At 36.8% G+C, this 20,917-nt stretch overlaps 1 protein-coding gene across 4 annotated transcripts in view; it reads right to left on the bottom strand.

Moving 5' to 3' along the window:
• AP1G1 (adaptor-related protein complex 1, gamma 1 subunit) overlaps positions 1 to 20,917 on the bottom strand; it is a 98,656-nt gene that overhangs the window by 58,773 nt on the left and 18,966 nt on the right. For 2 of the 4 annotated variants that reach the window (XM_004690405.2, XM_004690406.2), the window contains exon 1: positions 17,668 to 17,990. The exons of the other annotated variants lie outside the window; for them this stretch is intronic. The gene's annotated coding sequence lies outside the window, so the exon portion shown is untranslated. Of the gene's footprint in view, positions 1 to 17,667; positions 17,991 to 20,917 lie in introns of those variants that run through there. 4 annotated transcript variants of the gene reach the window in all.

Raw genomic sequence — 20,917 nt, forward strand, 5'->3', positions numbered from 1 at the left:
AGACAAGATGGGAAAAATGTCAGTCACTGCTGAAATACGATGGAATCATGAAGATACAGTACATTATCCTGTAATATATATTACAATTTTCCATACTAAAAAGTTTTAGAAAAGTGAAAACCACAAGAACACCAAGGCATTTAGGGCCCTCCCTGGTGGCACAACAGGTTAGGGTGCAGCACTGCAAGCTAGCCACAGCCACTTCAGTGAAAGTTCGATCCCCACCCCAAAAGTGACCCACATGGTGCAGCAGACCTCTCCTGTCTTACCCACTGCTCCCTCAGCAGTGTACTTTGTCAATCTGCCTGTTCTGCACACCACAGTGTCTCTGGTGAATCCTCTTACCGCTCCTGCACCTCTGGCCAGTACACAGGTGCATAAATAAATATATGCATAAATAAATAAATCTTTAAAAATAAAAAAAAAGAACCAAGGCATTTAAATCCTTAAAATTTTTCATACGATATTTAAATAGTTAAAATTAATTAAAATATATTGACTTTAAGATAAAACATTTAAGGGTAAGCCAACCAATGTATATTTGATATCGAAAGTGAAATATTAGATACATAAAGCTATCATAGTTCTCAGCAAAAAGAACTAAATACAAAATTAATTTCTGACTGTCCAAAGCTCAGTGATTCCACTTTCAAAAACAATATTTATCATTAACTATATAACTTAATGTGATGAGAACAACATACATCTATAGCAACTTACGTCAATTGAAATCAATTAAGACTACTGTTAGAAAATAACATTTCTCTATGAAAACCTTAGTGATTGTAAAAGCAAATAAAGAAGGCCCTCCCTGGTGGCGCAGCGGGTTAAAGCACAGCACTTTCTAAGAAGCTTAAGTCACTTTCCCCTGAGTTAGATCCCCGCCTGCCCTGGAGGAGATCCACATGGAATGGCAGACCTCTCTTGACCCGCCTGCTGCTCCCCTCAGTAGTGTACTTTGTTGATCTGCCTATTCTGCTCCCCACTCTAGTGAATCCTCTCACCCTCCGCATCTCTGGCCTGTATCCCAGTTCTGTATGAATAAATAAATCTTAAAAAAAAAAAGCCAATAAAGAAAATAACTTTTCTCTATGAAAACCTTAGTGACTGTAAAAGCAAATAAAGACTATCAGAAAATCCCTAAATCTAGTCTAAAAGTGTGTAGTCCGACAGGAAAAAAAAATTACAAAAACTTAAGCCACCATAGAAACAAACAAACTGGAACAAATTCTCAGCTAATAGCCACAGAATAACAGTCATAGTTGTGCCAGAAAATTGAGGATCAAGGCTGTAAACTACCCTGCTGTACAAGATCATAAAATTAGTTACTAGTCTAACTCCTATCTCATGATTCCCCCACCCAGAACCCTTCCTCCAAGACTAGCGGCTGTCTCAAGTTTAGAAAAAAGTAGTGATTTTGTTTTTCCTTGAGTGATGGCAACTCACTACTGCTTGATTTCTTTATATAAAGAAAACATGGATGAAATATCATGGATGAAAAAAATGATTAAAAAAATCTGGTATATTTCAGAAATCTGGTACATTTGTTTAAGTTCAAAACAAAACAAAAATATATATCTGGTTCCAGGGAAGATTGAGTAACCAGACTCCTGTCTCTCAGAACGTAAATATAAATCCCGGACAAAGTGATGACTCTGAGTAATAATGACAGTGAGCAGAGCAGAAAAAAGGAGCAAAATATGAGGTTCCATCAAATTGGCAAGAGATTATCATTTTTCTTCCAGAACTGTCCAGCCTGCACCCAAGGGTACAGAAGTGCTCACAAGGTACACAGAAGCTCTTAAGAAAATGTACTCTTTCTGGTCCAAGGATCAGGAAAAGAAAGATCAAGGACAATGGAGGATATTCTCTCATTTGGCTTTTCATTTATTTCCTTCCCACCACTCCTAGGCAAAAACAAACCTGGTGGCTGTGGCAGAATAATGCCATAGCATCCATGGAGGCACCAAAGAACTGACAAAGGAGACCTCTATTAATGGGAAGAATTGTGATCCTAAGAACAGAAATAAATCATTCTTTATCCTCCCATTGCCTGATAAGAAAGTGAATTTACCAAGAAAACATAAAATCCTAATAACAAATACACATAACATTAGAACTAAAAAATACATGTAGCAAAAACGGCCAGATAGAGAAGGAAAAATAAACAAACTCTCAGTTATAGTTAGACTTCAACATGTCCCCCTAAGTAAATGTTTCACCATTATGTAGCAGCAAGGATACAGAAGACCTGAATACCATCATCAAATGACAGGATCCAACCATCGTTTATAGAACACCCCAACCAACAATAACAGAAAATGTATTATTCACAACTTCACACAGAACATTCATCATTAAGCAAAAACAAAGTTAATAAATATGGTCTCTTATTATAATAGAGTTAAACTACAAATCAAAACAGCTAACTGAAAAACCTTGAAGTACTTGGAAATTAAACTATATTCGAAATAATCCATGGATGAAAGAGGAAATGTGGGAAATCTGTAAATATAAGAGATGAATAAAAATACCTCCCTGATGGAGCAACTAGTTAAAGTGCAGTCCCATGAAGCTATCCACAGCCACGACAGCACAAGTTTGATCCCCGGCCAGGCAGGTGACCCACAAGAGGCATCATATCTCTCCTGTCCTGCCTACTGCTCACCTCAGTGGTGTATTTCACTGGATCTGCCTGTTCTGCTCCCTACTTTGTCTCTCGTGAATCCTCTCACCCGTGTACCTCTGGCCTGTACCCCAGTTTTTGTATGCATAGATATTTGATTAGGCAGTATTTATTAATAACTGAATGCACATCACAACTGGACTTCCATATGATCCCTGCCCCCCCCAAAAGAACCTCAATCTAAGTTTCATCCCTTGTACAAATATTAACTCAAAGTGGATCATCGATCTAAATGTAAAGTTTACAACTATAAAACTATTAGACTAATATGAGAAAACCTTCATGATCTGATATTAAGCCAAGAGTTCTTGGACATTACACTGAAGATATAACCCATAAAAAAATGATAAATAATAATAATAATGAACAACTATATACCAGAGACATTTTATGGAGGTGGAATGGGGAATGGGATCAAAGACAGTGGGGGAATGGAAGTGCACTGGACTATGGTGATGGCACACAGGCGATCTGGTGATGGGAAGCCCACAGGGATTACAACTGAGATAGAAAAAGGCACAAAATGATGTAAAAATAAACTACTATCTTATTTTAAAAAATGATAAAGCTGAACTTCATAAATGTTATAAGCTTCTGCAATATGAAAAACACTATAAAAGAAACGGAAAAGATGAGTCCAGCCTGTAATATTTGCAAAGCCTATATAGCGATAATGGCACAAAAATGTGCAAGAGATTAAAACTGACCCAGAATGTAAAAGGAACTTTTAAAATATAAAGACAAACGCAGTTTTCCAACTGGTAACAACAAATGTTAGTAAGGATGTGGAAAAAAAGGAACATTCCCACACTGCTGGTGGGAATACAAACTGGTACAACCATTATGGAAAACTGTTTGGAGGTTTCTCAAATTGCTAAAAATTGAGCTTCCATATGACCCAGTAATCCCACTCCTACGTATCTACCCAAAGGACATAAAAACACTGTTTCAAAAGGACACCTGCACCCCATTTTATTGCAGCTCTAATTATAATAGGGAAGACTTGGAATCAACCCAAATGCCCAAAAATAGATGACTAAATTAAGAAGATGTGGTACATACATGCAATGGAATATTACTCAGCAATCAAAAAAGATAAACCATGCCTTTTGCAGCAACATGGATGGAGCTAGAAGAGATCATGCTTAGTGAAGAAAGAAAAAGAAAAATATGATGGTTTCACTTACAGCAGGAGCATAAGGAATCAGGAAAAGGGAGTGGGGGACAGTGACAGCAATTATAATAAAGTTAAAAATGAAAAACAATTAACTATAAACCAGAAACATTTTACCAGGGTAGAGAGGGAAACAGGGTCAAAACTGGTGTGAGAAGAGTGCACAGGACTATGGGGATGGCACAGTGGTGAACTGGTGGTGGGAAGTCCACGGGGATGACAGCTGAAATGAAGAAATGCACAAAATGAAGAATGATGTAAAAAAATTTTTTTAATTAAAAAATAAAAAACCCAGGTTTTAAAAATGTGCAAGAGACTAAAACTGACATTTCACCAGAGTGTGTACAGGATAATAATCACATATTAAAGATGCGCAACTACATTAAACATTACAGAATGCAAAATAAAACCAAAGTTTTAGAAATTTATCCTAGAATAAATTGTTTAGGAATCCCTAGGCAGTAGGCTGAAAGATGGTATCTTCCAAACAGGAAGGACAGTTTTTTTTGGACTTCTAAACACATAAAACAAGAATGAAAAAAGATAATACTTTAAATAATGTGAAGACAAATCTTCAAGAACTTGCATTTCTATTTATATCACAGTTATATAAGAAAGCCTATTCTAGAAATTCCACTTAAATGTTGGAAAAGAAAACAATAAAACTGTGTCTATATTTTGGCCAAAGCTCTTTCTTAAAAAGAGGGAGCCACACCACAGGTATTAGCATTGGAAGTAGCAGCAGATAAAGCAAAATAATCACCAAAGGGAGAAAAAAATTATTGGGGTAAAAATTTGAACTGAGCCAACTAGTCTTTCCCCCGTCTCCTTCCCTAATCTTCTCATTAATAAGCCTTGAGATTATGATTTTATATTTTGAATAAAGACTTCAAATGGCAACTCAACATTCTTAAATCTTTCAAATACTTTAAAGAAACATTAAATATTACTGATAACCACCTGTAAATCACAGAAATATAAAAATTCCATTTAAAAAGTAACATTTAAAATACTGAAGCCAAAATAATAAAAGTCATAATAATCAACTAGCAGTCATCAAACAAGCTAAAGACTTCTCCACAGCCATTTTATGAACTGAAAAATAAGAGCCAGAATTAGCTCTAAAAACCTATGAGATCAACTAGCTGATGATCATATTACATATCATTCTATTTTAATTTGAAAAATACATTCTTTGTAAATCAAATACAGTCCCTCTGTACTGTCAAGTGGATCTATATAAGGAAAATATATATAAACTGAACTTTAAAAAGGAGCAAATATATTATACATTAAGCTGAAATACTGGCTATGAAATTTAAGAATCTTTAATTCAGAAAACAGCAATGTCTTTAATCAAGAAAATGAAGGATATATTAAGTGAAATAAGTCAGAAGAAGAAAGAAAAATACTGGCTTATATCACTTATATGTGGAATACAGAAACACAAAACAAGGGGTCAGATAAAACCAAACTAGTAACAAAATCTAGAACTCTGCTACAAAACTGAGGTTACCAGAGAGGGAGTGGCAAACATGCCAAAAAAACCATGTAAACCATGTTATCTCAATTAAAAAAAAATGTAATAGTTCAGGGCCCATTAGATTATAATTATAAAACAAAGAATTAATATCATAAATAGCATCAAATAAGCATTATTAAATTCATTAAATGCAAATTAAAGCAGAAGGGAAAATTTGCAATGAGAAGTCAGCTTCACACATCTGTTCATTTTCCTTCTTGTTCATTTAGTTATACCACCCTACCCATGGCTTTAGGGAAACATGCTATATCAAAAAGTTCCAACCATTCATTCAGCAAAATGGTCAGCCTTCTTTATGCCAGACATTACAATGGGTTACTAGGAACTGGAAAAGACATGTCAATATCTTTAAGAATTAAAAAGTGGGCCTCCCTGAGCATAAAGGACTGGGGGAGGAGAGGGGATAATAATAATGAATAATGAACAACTATATACCAGAGACATTTTATGGGGTGGAGTGGGGAATGGGATCAAAAATGGGGGAGGAGGACTGAACGGGACTATGATGACAGCACAGGGGTGAATTGGTGATGGGAAGTCCACAGGGGATTACAACTGAGATGGAAAAAGGCACAAAATGATGTAAAAATAAACATATTATTTTAAAAAACACTATAAAATTTCAAATTATTTCATTGTTTACTGTAAAAAAAAAATGCATTAGTAGGAGTGTCTGGGACTATGGGTCAGAGTAGAATGAAACCCAATGGGGACCAGACCCCCCACAGGTGCCAAGAAGCCCCTGAAGCAACCCAAGAAAATAGAAGAGAAACATAAAGCATTCAAGCAGAAACAAAGGAGCAGAAGAAACTAAAATTGAAAGTAGCAGGGAAAGGCCCCTGGCCAAGGTGAATTCAGAAATGTGGCAAAAAGAAAGATGTCCCTGTGCCTGAGGCAATGTTGATTCTCAATTCCATTCCTGTTTCAACATCTGCACTCAATGCCATGCAGTACTTTCCTTCATGAAGTGCTTTGAAGTCTGCTGTACATTTAAGAATAAACTTTTGTCCAAAAAAAAGCATGATATACTGGTTCATCTTCAGTTCTTCTTACTCAGCCATTTCTACTTTAGCTGCAAGGTCAGAGTAAACCCAGTCAGAATACTGCCCAAGTATTCTCATCTTCTGTCTTTGTTCTATCCTGAATTCTGTATTACCTGGAAGTAAACCAACTCATTTGATATTAAAAAAAAAGCATAGTAGCAAGATGAATAAATTCTAGAGATCTGTTACACAACACTGTCCTATAATTAATTAAAGTATACTGTGCAACTAAAAATTTATCAAGAAAGGTAGATCTCATGTGTTTTACCACAACTTTAAAAACACATATGTAAAAATTAAGTACTTACATTATAGATTTCCAACCTATATAAAATTTCTTATATGGGCCCTCACTGGTGGCGCAGCGGGTTGGAGCACAACACTAAGAAGCGAAAGCCACTTCAACATGAGTTTGATCCCCACGTTGGAGGTGACAACATGGCATGGCAGACCTCTCCTGACCCACCTGCTGCTCCCCTCAGCAGTGTACTTCGTCAATCTGCCTGTTTTGCTCCCCACTCTGTCTCTGGTGAATCCTCTCACTGCCCCTGCACCTCTGGCCTGTACCCCAGTTTGTATGCATAATAAATAAATCTTTAAAAAAATTTTCTTATATGATTAATCAAGTCACTGATAAATCTCCACTTCTGACTTTCATAACTGTCTTATTTAAAATTTTTAAATCCAAAAGTCAAGTATTTATTACAAACTAATACACATAGTAATCTGAGACTATGTAGTGTGTTAGCAAAAAATACGCATCTTCCTCTAAGGTGCTAAGAATATTAATAACTGACAAAAAGTACCATAACTAGTTTCATATTAATCATCAAGAAACAGTTCAATAAAAATCACTAAACCATTTAACATTTAAGGAAAAGAAAAACGAATATAAAGTTTTATCCTAACTTACCAAATTATAAATATAATATGTATTATTTCTTGTGTACTGTAACAATGATGTTCTTTAAAAAAAAGAAAAAGATGACAATTACGTAGAAAAAATTAAATTTTATTGGTGGAATAGTCATTTTCTAAAAATTGTACAGCTAGATACATTCTGCTCTTATTAACATCAATGACCCAACACATTCTGAGAAAAGCATATATTAAAGTCTATTACAATGATTGTGTTTCTGTTTCTTTTTATATCTAACCATTTACATTCAGTATTACAAAGGTTTTATTAGCTCCCTAAATGTTTGTTTTATATTCCCATCACTTGTATACTTTATCAAAATAAAATGGCTATCTTTTTGTCCTCTTCCTAAAAATAGTAAGAAACATCCACTTCTACTAGATGTACTTGAAGAATACAAAAACATGAATTCAAAGGGATATAGATACTCCTAAATTCACTGCAAGCCTATTCCAATAGCCAAGTTATGGAAACAACCTAAATGCCCAAGGTCAGAGGAGTGGATTAAGAAATTGTTGCATTTATTATACACAATGGAATACTACTAAAGTACAAAAAACAAAAGATAAAAACTCTTGCCATTTGTGACAACATGGATAGAACAAGAGGGAGGTAATGTTATGAGAAGTAAGTCAGAAGGAGAAAGAGAAATACCAGATTCACTGATATATAGAAAAGAGAAACATAACAAAGAATTAGACAAAACCAAACCAATAATGAACCCTAGAAAACCTAACTGGAATTGAGACTACAAAACAGGGAAGAGAAGGGGAAACAAAGAAAAGGATACTCAAAAGATAGTGGAGCTCAGGGTACCTATGTGTTGGCTAAGGTGTGGTGAAACTTAGCCAACTTCTGAGGAAGTATGATCCTATGTCTCTGGATCACATATAGTGTTATAAACCAACGACTATCACACACACACATTAGAACAAGAATGAAAAAGGAACACAGAAAATTAAAGTCTGATTTGTTGTACAGGGCTGTAAATTTATTTCTAGTTCATTTAACAAATGATGACAATTATAGAGAAAAAAGTATGAAATATATGTCTTAAGCATATCTGATATAGTTAAATGAAATTAGGTTTTAGAGCCTAAAATAAATTAGGTTACTTTATATACAAAATGGGAGAAATGGTTATTTTCTAAAACCTCCACAAATCCATTGTGGGATAAAGATTATCCTCATTTTCGTTGAAATGTCTATTTTCCGGCCCTTCTTTGTAGCACAATGGGTCAGGATGCAGTACTGCAAGCTAGCAGCAGCTCCTTCAGTGCGAGTTTGATCCCCACCACAGAGGTGATCCACATAGTGCAGCAGACCTCTCCTCACCTCCCCATTCTGCTCCCCACTTTTGTCTCTGGTGAATTCTCTCACTGCCCTGCACCTCTGGCCTGTAGCCCAGTTCTGTATGCATAAATAAATCTTTTTTAAAAAAAGTATTTTCCCACTCAAACATAAACTTCCTATGTATGAATAGTTCATTTGTCATATTTGGGCCTTGTATTCTCTTTTGCCCTATACCAGAGGAAATTGATAAAATTATTGAATTGAAATGCTAAAAAAAAAAAAATTCTCTAAAACGTACTTGTCCTTTCCAAAGCATACAAAATAAAGGTGCACTGGCTGCTCACCAATAGCTAGGGGAAAGGCAAATGGCATCAAATCTGTCTTCCACCCTATCATTAACTTTCTTCCTAGTTCTGAGCTCACACTACCTGAATACTAAGAGCCAACAGTCAAGAACAAAAAGCTAAAAGCTGGGGCTCCTCCTTTATAGATCATTTTTCCCTAAACCTAAAGATACCTGAACTGGGCCTCCCTGGTGGTGCAAGGGGTTAAGTCTCAGCACTATAAAGCAATCTCCAACCATGGAGGCAGGAATCTGATCCCCATCCAGAAGGTGACCCACATGGCGCAGCAGACCTCCCGTCTCATCAGCTGCTTAGCAGTGTATTTCAGTAGACCTGCCTGCTCTGCTCCCCATTCTGTCTCTGGTGAATCCTCTTGCCACACCTGCACTTCTGGTCTGCACCCCATTATGCATAAATAAATAAATGTTTTAAAAAGTAAAAATAAAAAATAAAAATATGTCCCAAAAAATATAGCAAATGTTAAGGGAAATTATCTGTTCCTAGTGTAAAAACAAATGTCTTTCTAACTACTATATATTTTCCAATCTCTTTCAAACAATGAGTATGTATAACTTGAGTAATAAATATTGCCTGAAAATTCAAACAAATTAAGAAAGAATAGGGCCCTCCCTGGTGGCTCAGCAGGCTAGGGCACAGCACTGCAAGCTAGCTGCAGCCACTTCAGTGTGAGTACAATCCTCAGCCCTGAGGTAAACCTCAAGCCTGGCAGGCCTCTCCTGACCCACCCACTGCTCCCTTCAAACAAATCAAAAAAGAATAAAGCAAACTACAAACTTTAAATACTAAGATTGCATTCATCCTAAAAGAGTCACAATTACCTAAGGCCATTTTTCTACAGAGCAATAAAAACTTTATTAAAAAGTGATTTAATACTAAGGTAACATTTTCTCTAGATTCAAGTACCCTAACTATGGATACCAAAAAAAGGGGAGGAAAAGATTCATCTTTAACCCATGTTTCTGACATTAGTTTAGAGGGAGAAGCCCCAATGAGAGCAGTTTTAAAAACTATAAAATACCTAGGAATACATTTAACAAAAAAAGTTATAGGAACTAAAAGAAGAAACCATTAAGCCTAAGAAATATTTACTGATGGACCTTAAAATCTAAAACAAGATCTAAACAAACAGAAACTCAACATAAGAAAAACTACCATCATTAACAAATGTCAGGTCTCAATACATGGTTACATTATTAGTTATATCAACATTATTATATCAACATTATAATGTTGGGGAGATGGAGTTAAACAGGAGCATCAACTGGTTGGTGGCAGATGGTGAGCAGACCTTTGGCGGTGGGCTAGGTATGATAGATAACTATGCACCTGAGACCTATACAAAGTTACCAACTAATACTGGGCTGCTGGAAAAATCATGACATATTTTTTCTGTTTTTCAAGCAAAAAATGTGTCATGACTTCCAACAACCTAATATATAATTATATATAGTTACAAACTTAATAAAAAAAACAAATGAACAAAAATGATCAGGACTCCCAAAATCAATACCTGAATACATTGTAATTCCAAGCAATGGCCTTCTTTGAGGTTTTCTAAACTCGACAGATTTATTTTCAATTAACACAGATCAAAGAATAAATGCTTAAAAAGTTAAAAATAAAGAGGTACTAGAGAAGCTTTCCTTAACAGGAGAGGTTTCTATAAAGTTATTATACTAAAAACTATAAAGTAACAGTACAGAAAAAGAAAACCAAAATTTCTAGAAATATAGCAAACATATGGAAACTTAACACATAAGATAGAGATTAATTCATTATAAGAATGGGTGGTTTACTTAGTCCTGGTATGGTTATCTCCCCTGTACAAAGGAAAACCACATAAGACTTCTCTACTTCACACCATGTAAAAGACACTTCACACCATGTAAAAGATAATTCCAGATGACTCAATACATGTGTCATCTGACAAAGCATTAATATACAGTAAGCGTTCCTATAAGATAAGAGGAAAAATAAACTTAGAAAAATGAACAAAGGACATGGCTAATTTTCCATAAAGGAAAACCAATTTGTCAGAAAGCATATCAAAAGAGGCTAGTTTCAGCAAGTGAAGGAATTAAAATAAAACAAAATTAAGAGACCATTTATCATTTAGCATACCAGTAAAATATAGTAGTTATGTCTAATACAGTGATTATATGAAGAAACCACTGCTAATGGAGTTGGATATTATGACAATCTATTTAAACAATAATCAAGCAACAAAAACATTTAAAAGATATTTCCTTTAACCTAGAAATCCCACCTTTTAGATACTAGTCTACAGAAATAGAAGCAACAACAAACAAATTGATGTGTCCAAGGATGTTTATTGAATCATGTTGTAGTGGCAAATTTTAGAAAGAACATTAAAATGTCCACAGGAAAACAACTGAATAAATTATGTATGGCATATATATACTGTTTAAAAGAACAGGATGGGATTATACTTAGTGACCAGGATGTTGAGAAGTTTGTTACAAAGTAATATAAAAAGTATGATCTCCCTTTTGTGAAGACAAATATTCATCATATATGCACAATTAGGTTAACTGGCCAAGCATGGAAAGAAATCCATAATCTGGTAAAATGATGATGGTGTTAAGGGAAATGAATAGCTTTTTTTTTTTAAAGACTTATTTATGCTAAAAATAAACTTTTGTAATTAAAAAAAAGACTTATTTATGCATACAAAACTTGGGGTACAGGCCAGAGGTGCAGGGGCAGTGGAGGGATTCACCAGAGACAGAGTGGGGAGCAGAACAGGCAGACCTACGAAGTACACTGCTGAGGGGAGCATTGGACAGATCAGGAGAGATCTGCTGTGCCAAATGGATCACCTCCGTCAGGTGGATCACCTCCGGGGCTGGGATAGAACTCTCACTGAAGCAGTTGCAGTTAGCTTGCAATGCTGTGCCCTAACCCACTGTGCCACCCATTGCACCACAGGGGAGGGCCTGAATAGCTTTTTTTTAAGAATGTCTTCAATGTTTTTCATTTATCACAATGGTCACTTGTATATTAAAAAGATTAAAACCCCAAAAGTAGATGACGGGATTAAAAAGATGTGGTACATATATACAATGGAATATTACTCAGCAACCAAAAAAGAGAAACACGTGTCTTTTGCAGCAACTTGGATGGAGCTGGAAAAGATCATGCTTAGTGAGATAAGCCAGAAAGAGAAAGTCTCTCATAGCAGGAGTATAATGGACCAGTATAATGAACAACCATATAACCATATACCAGAGACATTTTGCAGGGGTGGAGTGGAGAATGGGATCAAAAATGGGGAGGAGGGGGCACAGGATTTTGATGATGGCACACGGGTGACATGGTGATGGGAAACCTGCGGGGATTACAATTGAGATAGAAAAAAAAATGTACAAAATGATGTAAAAATAAACTGTTATAAAATAAAGAAAAAAGAAAAAAAGATTAAAACACTGAAGAAAACTAGCACTACTGAGACAGAAAAAATGCACAAAATGAAGAATGACATCAAAAATAAATAATAAAATTTTTTTAAAAAGAAAGAAAACTAGCACTACATATATGGGCCCTCTCTGATGATGCAAAGAGTTGAAGCACAGCACTTCAAAGCTAGCCACAACTGCCTCAACAAGAGTTTGATACCCACCCAGGGAAGTGACCTACATGGCACAGCGGACCTTTGTTGCGCCCACTGCTCCCCTCAGCAGTGCACTTGGTCAATCTGCCTGTTCTGGTCCCCACTCTGTCCACTGTGAGTCCTCTCACCACCCTTGCACCTCTGGCCTGTACCCCAGTTCTATATGCATAAATAAATCTTTTTTTTTTTTAATTTTTTAAAATAAAAATAGAAAATTCTCCACGGGGAGTGGAGAAGATAGAAGTTATCAACTTAATATCAGTCTCCTTAGCAGAATGAGTTACACAATTGGTATTCCAAAAAAGAAAGAAAGAAAATTAGTTTTCTTTGCTGTCACTTGAAACTTTTGCATTACAAAAAGTTTGAGTTGGGCCCTCCCAGATGGAGCAGTGGATTAGAACACAGCACTAAGATGCAAAAGCCACTTCAGCATGAGTCCAATCCAGCCTGCCCTGGAGGTGACCACATGGTGTGGCAGACCTCTCCTGACCCACCCAATGCTCCCCTCAGCAGTGTACTCCATCCATCTGCCTGTTCTGCTCCCCGCTCTGTCTCTGGTGAATCCTCTCACTGCCCCTGCACCTATTTCAGGATTAACATCTAAATAATACTCTCAAACACATGGAGACAAGGTTTTGTACATGTTTTCTAAATCTGAAAATAAACTTCACTGACATCAAGTCTACCGTCACCAAGTAAATGACCTACAGTTGAGTCTTGAAACTCAGGATTGTTTTTGCCTCTAGCATCAACCAATTATTATGTCTGAAAACATGAAAAATGTTTCCATGTTATTTTCATTCATATACTCCATTCTGCACACAGGCACTGTGTACTGAATATAGCAGTACACTATATATACTAGGATGCCATCAAGTAGATAGTTCCAGTTTTCCAGAAGCTTAAGGAAAAGTAGACTGTTCAACAAAGACTAAAGAAAAATGCTACACTATTTTGCCTGGGGTTAGAGAGAAAGGAAGAATAGGTTTACTAGTGGGAGGAGGAAAACTAGCATTCCAGGTATAGGCAGAACAGGTGCACTGAGAATGAAAGAACAGAGTATTCAGGGAAGAGCAAAAAGTTCAACATGTGATAAATAAAAATAAGAACTAAATGCTAATAAAATTATAAGCTAGTTCCTTATTCTACCTTCTTAAATATTCAACACCACTTATAAATTTTCATGATCTAAAGTTTCTAAAGAAAATGGAGGCCATGCATTCAATGAAGGAAAGAGACAGCCATCTGAAAAAACATTACACATATTGGTGAAAATAGAAAGAGGCTCTTTCTTCTTAAAAGTTTTCCTTCAATAATCATACCAAAAACCTAATATAAACAAAGAATCAACTCTGTATGGGGGCCTAATTATTTTTCATTAATTTCCCCATTCATTTCAATCCAGTATTTTTAGCATGTTTTAAAAGTATCATGCTTCCAAATTTTTCAAAAAGTGAAAGGCAACCAAATATTTTGTACAGATTATAAAATAAGGACTTAAAAAAAATTACCTTCTTACTTTCTTCACCTTGAAACTTGGATTTCCCAACAGTGAAAATTAATAAACAACTTCACTAAATTGAGCCATAAAAACATTAATGAAACTCCTTTCATTGGGTTATACAACTATGTGACTATTTACAAAAATAAGATCTTATAATCAAATGATGTATATTATCTTTCTATGAGTCTTCATTGTAACCCAAAAGCTTGTAAGGAGGGGAGTGCAAGTATTTTATAGTTCCAAGAATCTAAATTCAAGTCCTCGATTTTTGCTATCCCCCAAAAATCTGTAACATTAACTGCAAAGCCAGACAAGTTGAGAAGTCTGGAAGTCCAGATACAATCACATGCAACTAGTGCGGGTGAGCAAACCAAATGCCTATCAGGTTAGCATGAGAGTGGACTGTAACAACTAAAGTGGGGAAGGGGGTTGTCAAAATTAACTAGCTGCCTTTAATATGGCTTTAATTATTCATAAAGTACACAGTCTCATATATTTTCTCCACCTTTTAAAAAACTACCATAACGTCCTCCCAACCCTCTTTTTCTCTGACATTTATAACTAACTTTCCAGTGTTCTGAGTAGCCACCCCCCAAGGAAAGAGCAAAACTTTCTCAAGTACCTAATGAAATAAGCATTCCTAATTTCAATCATACTGTTCTAAATCTTGCTCTTTCATACTAAAGTGTTAATGTCAACTAAGAAATTTGAAAAGTATGAGTGTTTTTTTCACTTCTTTTTCCTTCAAACTGATAAGAAACTGTTCTAGCAATCAAAATTGTTTGATATTACTCCAGTAAAGAAAAAAACTTTACACATATGTTCAAGACAGAAAAACTGTCTTTATTGAAATAAAATTTTCTACACACAAAGGTAAATGGAAAAAATCCTAATAATTTAGCCAAGAAATAAAAGCACTTTGACAAACCTTTTTGTTCTCTTAACTTTGAAACTGCTTGCTATTTTAACTATCATCCAGCAAGAAAGAAATTTAATAAAAATAACACACAGGATGAAAGCCAAAATCAAGAACTGAAAACCATTCATAAAGCAAAGACAGATTGAATCACAAGCACTAAAAATAACTAAACATGTAGCTGCGGTTTGCAGATAATAGTTTTAGGTTTTCTAAAGCTAAAACTAACTTTTTTAGTTTTGATATTATTAAGCTCTGCTATATACACAAAAATTTTTAATCCTCATCAAATGAACATAAGGGGATTAAGTGGTTCAAGAATCTGTTTTGGTATGAATTTGGTTTCCCAATTCAACTTTTTAATTAAAAATAATCTTTTGGAAAATACTCAACTTTTGACATTTGTAGTGTTCCTATACTTAAGAAAAAAATGTGGTTTTGGACTTTTGCATACCACTGATTTCAAGACTAATTTTTAACAGAAATAGTGGGACAGGGATATCACGAAGGTACTGCTACAATTTTTGTATTTTATAGTTTGATTTTAAAATTTACTCTCAAATCAAGACTTGCCATCAGTGAAACAAATCAAAAGAAAATTAAACAATAATGTCAAGTATAATTTCAACAATTTTAGACAAAGTAGACATTTAAGTATGTACTGATCAAAGGTGCACTAAATAGCACTTTGCTTGTAATCTGAAAGGCAGAAGGACACTTTAACCAATTAAATGCAAACCATCTAAGAATGAAAGGCCGTAAAATATCAAGACATCACACCATGAAGTGAAATGAGTTAAATATTCCTGCTGGTAATTCTTCCAATGCCTTGTTTAAAAGTGTAACTCAGAAATGGAACTTTCCAATACCAAACACAAGGGGAATCTTAGACCATAAATGAGCATTCCTTAAATGCTCAGTGTTTTAACAGTTTCTTTAAACCAAAAGAGAAACTCCATACCTCGAGTAAATACACTAATAGTAACTAATAATTTTCAAAAAGATTCCTTGAAACAAGTAATAAGAACACTATTTACAATTAAAATAATCTATCTGGCTCCTGAGACATCACATGACCAGTTCTGGGAATGTGTTTACCTGATGATAACCTGATGATAAGAATAATGTCCTTACACATTAATAATAAGTACTGAAGGATTTGATGCAGCTCAAGTTAAAAATTTTAAATTTCAGCAGTCACTCGACTATAATATCAATTATTTCTTTTTCAAATATAAAAACCCAGGCCATGATGAAACAGAAATGATTAATCACACTCACCTAACTTGAATTGTAAGAAATACTCAGGGAATTACTGTGAAATGCTTTTTATTCAAGCATGTTATAATGCAAATTTACTTTAAGAGTGGAAATAAGACGGCGATATTATGGGAACCTGAAGAGTCTTTTTATTCCAAAAGTTATGGCATACATAGTATGACCAGCATCATTAGGAACGGTGAAAGCGAATATTTAAAATCCACCTATTTCCACAAAAACCTAATGCACGAAGTCAATCCAGTGTTTTTAGAATCAAAGATGGTTAGTGTACAACACCTGAAAGTAAGATCACTAAGAAATCATTCACTCCTCTCTTCTGTTGACTAATCCCTTAAGCAGCCAAAAAATTAAAAAGTTACTTTCCTTTCCACCTACATCAGACTAATGCTCATCTCCACAAGCAGAATTCAATGCCCAGTGATATAAAACACCAACAGAAATACGTGTCAATAAATAACAAGAAAGTGTACCGCACATGAAGGGAATCCACAAATGAGAACACATTTGATGGGTTTCTTCCTACCCATCCACCCACCCTACCCCGTCAAAAATGCCATTTAATCAGCTTTATAAACATTTACTGATGAAGGAGACTACGGTTCGACCGCTCTCCTACATCAAACCCTAACAGGGAAACAACTAACCGTCCCGACTTTCAGGCAATCAGGAAGAGCTCGAGAGAAATTATTACAAACTGACGTGCGCAAGACCAGGAGTGTGAAAACAGGGTAAGCTGTGTATCTGCAGGTGAGGTTTTTAAAAAATAAACGGAAATTTGGGAAAGAAGTTGATCGGAAGGTTAGAGGGAGGCGAGGTCGATGTCCAATTCTGAGAGACGGCATTGCAGGGACAGACAGTGATTAACTTAATGTTTGGAAACGCTGAAGAGAGTTCTGCGAGAGACCTGACCCGGGTACAAGATACAAGAACGCTGATACGTGGCTGGAAGAGGACACGCGGGGGTGGGACCCGCCCCGCTAACCCCGGCTCCCTGAATGAGTCCTCAAAGGAGGTTCGCAGAGTGAGAAAGTCAATGGGTCCAAGTAGGCCCGCACCTGCCGGACAAACGCCACAGCACGGAAGGCAGCGGCACGCGGAACCTCCCAGCCCGAGGCCTCGGGGTCGGCCCTCAAAAAGTCAGAACAGACCCTGAAGCTTAGGGCCCCTCCTGGCCCAGCCTCTGTCCTCTCTCCTCACCCCCCACAGCCTGGCACCGGACCTCTGGGATAGACAGAAAGCTTCCGGCCAGGCGCTCCCGTCAGGCGCAGGGCAAAAGAAGCAATATGCTCTTCGCGCCACGAGTGACACTCACCGGCCCGAAACCTCGAATGAAACCAGCAGCTCCGGGGGCGGCGGCAGCAGTGGCAGCAGGAACCGAACATCCAAAATGGCGGCTCCCTCGGCCTCACCACCGCTACTGCAGGCGGAGGGATTCTTAAGAAGGGAGGGAGTTTTTAACTAACTTCACACACAATCACAGAAACTTCGGTCGTATCTCCCTCTCCCTGTCGATTCCGCGTCTGCTCACTGCAATTCCTCGTCTCCCCCTTTTCCTGTTCTTCAAGAACTCGGACCCCGCCGAGGACTATTTGCCAAGGAGGATGTGACTGCTCCTGGCAGAGCGACGCAAAGCGTAGCAAGGTTTCGGGGCTGTCACTGATGACGCGAGACGCAGCTGCCGAGTCACCGCTGCGAAGAGTCTGAGTGAGAAAGATCCGGCCGACCCAGGGGCCGAAGGACATAGGTTCCGCTTGGGGAGTAGGGAGTGCCACCAGGAAGCGGCGGGGGCCACCTGAAGAGGGCGGGGCTAGCTAGGTTGCGTTGGCAATGGGAGAAACGAGGGAAGTGGGGCGAAGAACTCTGAGCCCCGGCGGAGCCAGTCTTAATCCGCGAGAATCCCTAAATCTCCTATCACCCTTGAGCCTTCAGCTTTCTCTTTAGATTAACTTCAGGAACATGCTCCAAGTGACTCGGGATTCTGTGGTTTCATGGCCCTTTGCAATGTATTTTATAAAAAGAGGATTTTGCAGGGTGGATTCTAAACCTAGTAGCATTGGTCAACCTTGTGCATTGGGCAAATCATTAAACTCTCAGGGCCTCCGTTTCCTAATATGTAAAAAGGAAGGATTTGGAATAGTGATAGCAAAAAGCCTTTCAAAGTGGGCCTTCTCCCTTTGACTCCATGAACTAATGACCTGAGCCAAAGAAAATCTAACCAGACAGTTGCTGGTTTGATAATTACTAGTCCCTGACACAAATATTTTCCATGTGAACTTGACCCACTTAAAGGAAAAATGGACCACATAAACGGACATCCTTTAGGTATATTTTTGGGAATAAAATATTCCCAAAAGTGAATAAAGCACCACACCATCCTGGTTAGCAAAGGAAATGAAACTGATCACAAATCATGAGTGTAGCACTTGATTGTCATAGACAGGATATTGTACTTTCCTTAGTCACTTATGCACAAATTTTTAAATTTTTTACAAAAAGTCGAACTGAGGCCCTCCCTGGTGGCGCAGCGGGTTAAAGCACAGCACTGAGAATCTGAAGCCACTTCCGCATGAGTTCAATTCCCGCCTGCCCCGGAGGAGACCACATGGCGAGCCAGACCTCTCCTGGCCCGCCCGCTGCTTCCCTCAGCAGTGTACTTCGTCGATCTGCCTGTTCTGCTCCCCACTCTGTCTCTGGTGAAGCCTCTCACCGCCCCTGAGCCTCTGGCCTGTACTCCAGTTCTGTATGAATAAATAAATAAATCTTTAAAAAAAAAAAAAAAAAAAAAAGTCGAACTGAGTAGGCTTACCTATACAATTTGTTCTTTTACTGCTGAACATGCCAAGTGATGGGAAAGAAAGGAAACCAAGGATGTAATAATATTATCCTTTTTATTTTCAAATGTTGATGTCATATTATTTTTAAATATACTTATGCATATTTAAATATACTTAAATATGCTTATGTATATAAGTAAATATACTTATGTATACTTAAATATACTTATCTGATTCTCCTCAATCACAGTAAGTAAGCATGTCACTTCTTTTACAAAAAAGACTGTGGCACAGAGAAACAAGTTTCTTGAAGGATACCCTTTCTACTCCCCCCATTGAGGTTCTACTATATGATGTCATCATTTACATTCTTTTAAAATATTTATTATTTATTTATTTATTTATTTATGTGTAAAAGACCTGGGGTTTAGACCAGAGGTGCTGGGGCAAGAGGATTCATGAGAGACAGAGAGGGGAGCAGAACAGGAAGGATTTACTGCAATACATTGCTGAGGGGAGCAGCAGGCAGAACAGGAGAAGTCTGCTGCAAAATATGGGATTGAACTCAGGCCCCAGTGGCTGGTGACAGCTCTATAGTGCTAAGAGTTTAACCCCCTGCACCACCAGAGAGGACCTGTTATTTTCAATTGCATTAAAAATGGTAGTGGGAAGTTTACAGCAACTACACCTGAAGAGAAATCAAACATTGTACAAAAATGAACAATGATGTAAAACGTATATACATAAATATATATATATATTAAAAAATTGCACACCCACACCCACCCCCACACTCAGGGTAGAATCAACCCAGAGCAGATGGTTTAGGGAATTATAGCAGTCCTCTCTTACATCTCCATGTTCTACTGTGGATCCCTAAGCTAGTATATAGCATTGTGAAACTAGAATGTCATCATAATGCCATAAGGTGCATTCCTCTGAACTATGGCTATGCATGAACATGTACTAAAGTACAATTTCCATTTTAAAAAATGCAGGTTGCACCAAAAAAGAGAAACACATGTCTTTTGCAGCAACCTGGATGGAGCTGGAAAAGATCATGCTTAGTGAGATAAGCCAGAAAGAGAAAGAAAAATACCGGATGGTTTCACTCATAGCAGGACCAGGCGAGAAAATAACAAAAATAGTGGACCAGGCGAGAAAATAACAAAAATAATGAACAACCATATACCAGAGACATTTTGTGGGGGTGGGGGGGGAGGGAAATTCATGGGATTATGGTGATGGCACACGGGTGACTTGATGATGGGAAACCCGCAGGGATTACAATTGAGATGGAAAAAAAATGTACAAAATGATGTAAAAATAAACTTTTGTAATAAAAAAAATGCAGGTTGCAAAGCAATAAGCTAAAGTATTCCATTTGGAACATTACAAAAATTTGTTTAGAGTTCAAAGTTAAAAGTTTTACCATTGCATACCACAAAAGAAAAGTTATACCATTATTTAGAGGAATGAGATTTTTTTCCTACCAAAGCAAATGGCAAAACTTGAGAAAGAAAATAGCAGAAATTATAAAATTTAAACTCCCTCCATATATTTTTGTAGTTATATTTATCTCTGTAATTAACAAACCTCTTCCCCAGTGCAATTGAAAATTAAAAGTAATTGACCCAACATGTAAACATCTCTGGTTTCCATGGCTAGCGATTAACATTTGGAAAGCTTTCCTCCCTATCTACTCAAATATAATCCCTAATTCCAGATAAATAAACAGTACATTTACAAATGGAAAACTATGTAACCAATAAATAAATAATAACTTTA

Source organism: Condylura cristata, unplaced genomic scaffold (assembly GCF_000260355.1).
Source record: "Condylura cristata isolate star-nosed mole 26May11 unplaced genomic scaffold, ConCri1.0 scaffold00028, whole genome shotgun sequence".
In the NCBI taxonomy this organism is placed as follows: domain Eukaryota; kingdom Metazoa; phylum Chordata; class Mammalia; order Eulipotyphla; family Talpidae; genus Condylura; species Condylura cristata.